Source organism: Corylus avellana, chromosome ca1 (assembly GCF_901000735.1).
Source record: "Corylus avellana chromosome ca1, CavTom2PMs-1.0".
NCBI classification, from domain to species: domain Eukaryota; kingdom Viridiplantae; phylum Streptophyta; class Magnoliopsida; order Fagales; family Betulaceae; genus Corylus; species Corylus avellana.
In genome coordinates, this window is record NC_081541.1 from 27,773,733 (window position 1) to 27,782,325 (window position 8,593).

At 34.5% G+C, this 8,593-nt stretch overlaps 2 pseudogenes; both read right to left on the minus strand.

The window, feature by feature from the left end:
* Nucleotides 1-2,488, minus strand: LOC132168641 (aconitate hydratase, cytoplasmic-like; annotated as a pseudogene).
* A 2,011-nt stretch (nucleotides 2,489-4,499) lies between these two features.
* LOC132168654 (uncharacterized) lies at nucleotides 4,500-7,283 on the minus strand (annotated as a pseudogene).
* Between the last annotated feature and the right edge of the window lie 1,310 nt (nucleotides 7,284-8,593).

The following is an 8,593-nucleotide window of genomic DNA, read 5'->3' on the forward strand; positions in this document are numbered from 1 at the left end:
TTAGACACTGATTGGATATCTCCAGCAGGGAGGATCGACAAGGATAGCCCTGCGGCAAAGTATCTCCTTGAACGTGGGGTTGCTCCCATGGACTTCAATACCTATGATAGTCGTCGTGGCAATGATGAAGTCAAACCTTGGTACCCAACCTATAAACCCACGACGACTATCATAGGTATTGAAGTCCATGGGAGCAACCCCACGTTCAAGGAGATACTTTGCCGCAGGGCTATCCTTGTCGATCCTCCCTGCTGGAGATATCCAATCAGTGTCTAACAAGTCATGAAACTTGATCAAGCAGTAGGCATCTTTTACTCCATGTGGACCAGGTGGGTCCATAGTCATGTCCTTGAAATATGGTGGCTCATGAATGTAGGTTGACATTGGATCCCAAGAGTAAAGAGTGAAAGAAGGGTTTGACAGCTGATTCCACATAGGGTTGCCCTTTGTGATAACCTCATAAGTGCTCTTGAACATATCAGGCAACACGCTAGATTGGACAATCTATTATTAAATAAAATTGACATTCATTGGGGTGCAATTATTAGATGAGTTTCACCGTAAATAGTTTCTATCACAAAGTATCATCGTAAAGTTATCTACCTCTGTGATTTCTTCATTACTGGGCCAGATATCTTTGAAGTATGCACTTTTCCCATCTTTTCCTGTTCCAATTGGCTCTTTATCAAAGTCAATGTCAACCTGAAATCATCAAAAGGATGTGACAACTGAGATTACGCAGTTATACCAAACAGGCATAGCTAAGGAATCGTGCACTCGAAGGAACATGTAAAGAAAAAGGGCAGTCATTTTTCTGGTAGGACCGGAGTAGGTATAATATTGTTTTGCCCCAGGGGGATGCTGGAAGAAGCAGTTTAGGGATTCTGACTTATAAACATACCTTTCTAACTCCCATTGTTTGGAAAATCAAGTTCATAGTATTATAAAATGTCCTAGATTTCTACAAGTTTGAACCAGTAGCTAAAACTCTAGTATAGAATACTACAGAACATGTGAACATGGACATCTAAGCAAGGTGGAGTACCATCCAACTCCCACTCTCGAAGTAACACTATAGATGGCATCTGCCAGGATTACATATTACTGCTAGTCCTGAAGGGCCATGCCTTATCTGGGTAAACATTTTATGCATAACTCGAAGAATGACTGCATAATATCTTAATTAAAAGGCTTTGTCCTTTAAGTTCAAATCATCAAGTTACATGTAGCTTCACTTCAAATTCATTAAGACACTGCTGGTCATGTCTACTTGTTAATCATTTGAGAGATATCTTGATAACATTCAAAGGAGTGTCCTTCAGAAAAGGAACCAAAAAGGGCCAAAAAAAAAAAAAAAAACAAGTCTATGACCACTTAAAAGTTATGCCATACTGTGCCAGCAAGTGCATAGGCGACAACCAAAGGAGGTGAAGCAAGATAGTTAGGTCTTGTTAATGGATGAAAACGGCGATGGAAGTTTCGGATTCCAGAAATAACAGCAGCAGCAATAATGTCTGCAAAGGTAAAATGAAGAGAATTACATAAACGAGAAAAAATAAAGTAGATTGAAAAACCTAAGAAAGTACAAGGACCTGAAACTAAAATGGAGTTGTTAAAACTTCAAAGCAGACATTGATAAAATGCAACCCAAGTTGAGAACAAAATACAAGAGAATTCATGTAAAAGCCAGAAAAAGGCCAACAACATCATTGGTTGAAGTTTACGAAAAAAGGCATGATCAATCTTTTGCAGTATATGTAGCACATAAAACAAAAGACTCATCTAAACAACAAAACGAATTCAGACAAGCCTTACGTTCAAAGGCGTTCTGAATTCACATAAAACAAATATGAAATTTTCATCTATTCTTATTACAAAAAAGTAATGAAAGCATATTCACGGTAATACCATTTTCTGAAATTGTAGAAGCAACTGATTCATCAAGTTCCCCATAATTGCCAATACGCGTTGTGCAGCCACAACCAACAATATGAAAGCCCAGCTCGTTCAAGTATTTTTGCAGACCACTACAAATACACACGAGAAAAAATGTGACTTCATTGTGAAAGATATCAGCCACTCAAAAGACAAGGGATGAATAAGTTGAGTTGAGTTGTTTAATGATCAGGTAATCAAAAGATAAACTGGCCACACCTCTGGAGTAGATATTTTGTAACAACTCCAGAACCAGGTGCAAGACTTGTTTTAATCCACGGTTTAACCTGTTTGATAAGTAAGTATCAGAAAAATATCCTACCATATAAGAAATAGAAAGTGCATTTCAAAAGCCAAAACTCACCTGCAAACCAAGTTCACAGGCTTTCTTTGCAACAAGACCAGCCCCGAGCATGACACTAGGGTTTGACATGTTTCAACAACTCGTAATAGCTGAGATGACCACACTACCATGCTTAAGTTCAGATGGTTCTCCATGGAACGAAAATTTTGCCACCTTATCATGTATTTTCTTTGGTACACCAGAGCCTTGGAAGAAACAGAAAGGTCATAATTACAGGCACAAGAAACAAATTAATTCAAAAAAACCACAATCAATGAGCCTGGCGCGCAGCACATGTAGAAGTTAAATATCTATGTAATGCATTCTTGATTCTACTGCCATCATGATGTCATTCAGAACCCAAGCTACACTTGAATCAAATGAGCAAAGTTCAATCATTTATTCATTTCTGGTTTGACGACTAAACAATTAGTACAATTTTCTAAAGTTTGCTCTGATCACTTATTAAGATGCCCAATCGTAGGGTAAACATGTTAAATAAAAAAATTAATTAAAAAAAAAAGTCAAACTCTCCGTCAGAAAAATTATAAAACAGGTAATAGCTATTGAACAATAAAATTGAAATTACAAAACAAGAATGCATGGAGAACCCAATGAAAAACCTTGGTTCAGCAAACTGCGCCCATTTGCAAGTAGACCTGATCGTGGAGATAGTGTGCCTGGCCCAGCAAAGCCCATCTTTGTTAGAGTGGGTATGAGCTCACATTTCAGTCTTGACTGACCAGGCCAGGGTCAAGATTAGTACCAGTTAGGTTTTTGGCCAGGTCTAAGGCCAGGTGCTTATGGGCCAGACCAACCAAAGAACAGTGCAAGCCCACTTACACAAAGCATTTTCAAAAAATAGAAAAAATATAAAAAAGCCCCATGAACTACCAAGTGTACCAACCATTTAAATAAAAAAATGGTAAAGTCCACTTAACCCCTTCAAACTACCACTCCAATGACAATCTACCCTTCAAACTTTCAATTACGACAATTTACCACCCAAACTATCAAAACAATGACAATGTACCCCCAAATGTTCGCAAAATGACGAAAGTACCCCTATATAATTTTCTATAAGATAAAAATACCCTTAAAATTTGAAAAAAAAAAGTTAAATTTTAATATTTTTGTTTTTATTTTAGTAAGGGTAATTTTGTCATTTTATTAAAATTTGGGGTACATTTATCAAATATTATTTCAATAAGTATGGACCCCAGGAGAATAAAAACCATCTCAAGTGATAGTTTGTGGGAGGCATTGGGCATTAGCATATCGTTAGAGGGTAAATGAACCCCTAAAAAAAAAAAAACTTTGTGAACTAACATGTGTGACACTTGAATACATCAAACTAAAATTTTGTGACAAAAAGCCCCTCTGCCATTTAGTTTAGTTTTTAAGAAAATAAGGATATTATAGGAAGAAAAATATAACAGTTTTTCCATCCAACATAAACGGGCAACCCTAATAGAGTGGATTATTTGCCACAAAATAGTAATTTGATGTATCAAAGTGTCACGCCTGTCACTTTGTGGAGTTTTCTTGAAATTGGTCGGTAGTTTAAGGGTTTTTTATTTTTTTATTTTTTATATATATATTTTTCCCAAAATAAGTAAAAAATGTTAAAATGATTCTCCTTCCGTTCGAGAATAAAAGAAGTTAAAATGAGTAAAAAAAATGTTACTTATTTTTCCCAAAATAAGTAAAGAAAAATGTTAAAATGATTCTCCTTCCGTTCGAGAGTAAAGGAAGTTCACAAAATGGCACGCATCTTAATAAACAAAACAAATGTCCTTAGAAGTTAGATGGGCAGAAAAAGGTAAGCTCAAAGTTGAAAAAAGAGAAAACCTGTGTTCAAATTTAAAATTAAGGTGACATTGCTTTTGCTGGTTCAAATTGAAGATTAATATTAAATCGGTTTATTTCTAGCATGATATCAAGGTCCCAATCAGTATCATCACTGTCACTGTAACATTGTAAGAGGTTTTAGAAAGCAGATTTTGATGAATAGAAGTTGACTTACCTCCACTAGCAATCGTGTTCTTTATGGGTTGGCAATAATGAATATTGTTTGTCTGGTGTACAAATTTGTCGGGAAACATTCTCATCTCTAAACGCTCGCATTTCAATCAAAGTCAATACTACTGTACTGTCACAAGCTATAGCACATTACAGGGTAATACAACATGCATGATAGAATGTTGTAAATGGTAGGACTTTAGTTCCGACCGTGTAGAGATTTGCTGGCTTGTGAGGCCAAAGCTAATGCCTTGGCTCTTGGACTTGTCATCATCCACTCCCTCTCCGTACGCCGCTGATGTTGCCTTGCATTTTTTGCTCGCTTCGGTGCTAACCGAGTGTCTCTTTCCACAAATGCAAGTCTAAATTTTTCAGCAACAGACATTTCAGGGTGGCTTGAAAGAGATGGAGATAAGAGTCTTTGGATTAAACCCACACACTGCCCATGTTGCTGGATCACTATCCTTGACACCAGGATCATCCAATGTAATATTTGGCAATTGGGACTGCATCTCCCCTGAAACCAAAGGGTGATGGTTTGGGATTCACCATAATGCGTGGACACATTCAGTGGACAAAATCTCCAAAGAATCTTTATCAATCTTTGGCTGCAAAGAGAGAGAGGGGTATAAGAAAAGATTTTCAAGCATTATATAATAAGGCAAAAAAATTAAGAATAAAAAATCTGGTAACAGGAGGCAAAGAAAAAATCATCCAGGAGTTGGTCATATACCCACACAAGCCACCGCAATGACCCTGCACCATTGGCAATTTCTGTGGCATCAAGCTCCTCCCATGAATCGCCATTGGTGTCAATCAACTTTGGTTTAAATATATCCAAGCATCTGCGTACAGTGTAGTCACTCCTTGGGGAACCTCTGTAACATTAACGTCAGTTAATAACCTGGGCCAGTTCAAGTGTGCCGGATGAAATAAACAACAAAGGGTTTATAGATAGAAAGTTTTGTGATTATGAAAGTTGAGTACCAAAAGATTTTTATTTCATGAATTTAATGACATGTTGTATGAGGCTTCAACCAATCTAGAAAGAATGAGTGTGCTTGCATGCAAAAAGAACTAAAACAACCACAAAGTTGCCTATGTTCTATTTGGTTAAGTGCAACTAAGTTTTAACGAAGCACATTCCATCTGTATGCTTCACATATAAAACTGCTCAGAGCTTTTCCTTTAATAAGTTATGGAAAGATCTTAATACCAGATTCAAGCATGAAAGTTCCTGGGAACATGCACTTAGTTCAGCTAATACTTACGTCTTTCAACTCCTTGGGGCACCTCTGTAACATTAACTTCAGTTCATAACCTGGGCCAGTTCAAGTGTGCCGGATGAAATAAACAACAAAGGGTTTATAGATAGAAAGTTTTGTGATTATGAAAGTTGAGTACCAAAAGATTTTTATTTCATGAATTTAATGACATGTTGTATGAGGCTTCAACCAATCTAGAAAGAATGAGTGTGCTTGCATGCAAAAAGAACTAAAACAACCACAAAGTTGCCTATGTTCTATTTGGTTAAGTGCAACTAAGTTTTAACGAAGCACATTCCATCTGTATGCTTCACATATAAAACTGCTCAGAGCTTTTCCTTTAATAAGTTATGGAAAGATCTTAATACCAGATTCAAGCATGAAAGTACCTGGGAACATGCACTTAGTTCAGCTAATACTTATGTCTTTCAACTCTCGGCGCTCATACAAAAACAAAAAAGGCATGAATCTACCAACGGGTACCGCTTGAAATTTAATTATCTACAATTATTACAGAATATTTACAGTTGGGAAGATAATAGACCGGACGATGAAAAGTAAAAGAGTTCTTTCCAGTGACCGTACGATCTAGTGCAGTAATCTGGACCGTTGCAGCTTGCAAGGGACCTAAAAGAGATGTGGGACCGAGGCTGCTACTGACGAGTCTGACATTGTGTGGAAGAGAAGCATTCTTTCTCCGATGTGGTTTGCGTTTGCAACCCTTACATTAAACATTAAACACACTTTCCTATTTCAAGCTTTCACGTTGATGTGCGGTCTTAGAAACAGAGGGAATATATATATATATATATATATATATATATATAGTACCACGTGTCACTTTTCACTTTCTAATTCAACTGATCTCCTCGAAGCACGTATGCTAGGAGTCAATAAGTTCTTTATATATAACTTATAATTTCTTATAAATTCAATATATCAACCATTAGATTTGTAGATTTATGTAAAACTCACATAAGTTAATGTTAGGAGAAAAATTTCGTTGTTAATTTGTAAGATGAAATTGGCCAAATAAAAAAAAAAAAATTGACCCCTATAATTTCTCTTTCATTTACGTCACCAAAATCCCCCAATCCGATAGTTGTGAGATTAAAGAAATTATTGATGTTAATATTTTGTCCATATTTCTCTCATATTATCTTATAAAGTAATTATTAAATTTGTGGACTTATATAAACTCTACATAAGTTAACAGTGAACCTCCACTACAAAAATCGATGACTTTATTGACGTGGCTGATTTCAACACGTCAAAATTTTTTGACATATCTAAATGCCACGTCAATAATTTTTGACGTGCCATTATGACACGTCAAAAATTATTGACGTGTGTGAAACTCACGTCAAAAATGTCTTTCCTAAAAATATTTTACGACGAAACCATTTTACATCGGAGTCAAGAGAATGGAGAGATAATAGATTTAGGTTAAATTTCAATCCTCTAATTTTCAACCGTTGGATATAAGAAAAAAAAATAAAGTTTAAATATTAATGGTCAGATTCGTTTTACCAAAATCTTATCTCATGCGGCCATTTCTACCTACATCCGGTGTACTTGTTCAATATGGCCCGTTGATTATATATATGTTTTCAACATTTAATATTACTCGTAAGATTAAATCAAACAAGGCAAGCTTACGGTGTCTCTGTTATACCATATACATACTTCTTAGTCAATGGTCGATAGCTGTCATCCATTAAGATCATCCAACGGCTATTAGATCATTAGAAGAAATTGGACGGCTAAGAATCAACTAACAAAGCGCACGCTGTGTGCGTCTGATTGTGAGACTGGTTCCATGCAAGCATAGTAGATGATCTAGACTATTTATTAGGAACGTTAGATTAGTAAGCTCATTGTGTCGCACCATATAATTCTCACTTTCGAAATGGTTTACAGCTATATTCCATTGATCAAATCCAACTACCGAGATTAAATTCAATTAAATTGGACAGCTACGATTAAATTCAATAAAAAATTCAAAATTCAAAATTTAAAAATTAAGAATAAAAATTGTGATATTTAGGTTACGTTTGGGATTGCGATTTTGCAAGAATAATATTCTTTTTTAAAAGATATTGCAAAACGTAAGGCGTTTGGTATTACGATTTAAAAAGTACTTAATTTAAAATAGTAAAAGAATATGCAATTTCAATAAGCATGCTAAGGGGTGCTTATTTGAAAAAAGTGCGAATTTAAACCAAAATCATGAATTCGCATAACAAATATTTAATTAAAAAAATATTTTCTAACATGTTTTACCAAACGCCTTTACGATTTTAAAAGTAGCGATTTCAAAAACGTTATTTTTAAAATCGAACTTATTGAAACCGTAATCCCAAACAGACCCTTAATATTATTTAGGGTTATTTCAATTTCAATAATTGCGATTTTAAAAATTGTGTTTTTTTCAATCGCGTATTTTTTCTTATTTAAGATTAAATGTTTTTTTAAATCATAATGTCAAACTCTTTATGTCACACACACTAATCACTATTCTCATATTATATATAGTATTATTTAGTTAATATGTTAAAATGTTAATGCTTAACACGAGTCGAGTATATAATGTCAATATTAATATATATTATATCTTATATGTAAACATTTATATACTTATATGATTGTATCATTATATGGGTCAATATTAATTTTTATATGATCTCATGATCACGATTCACGACATATGATTTAAATTTAAATTGTTAAGTTTTTGCTTACTGCAAATTGTGATTATAATGTATAAATTATATGAAACACATTAGTTACTTAATTATTAATCATTTAATCTAATGGTAATGCTTAAACTCTAAGTCCTAAATTCTTCTTGATTTAATGGTCGTACACTCATACTTAAATTATATGATCATATTATCTCACAATTCATATAATATTATCTTAGATTTAAGATCACGTGATATACGTTTTCTAAGAATAAAGTATCTAATTATAATGCATTGATTAAATAATATAATAACTTATGCAGATATACCAATATACCATATGA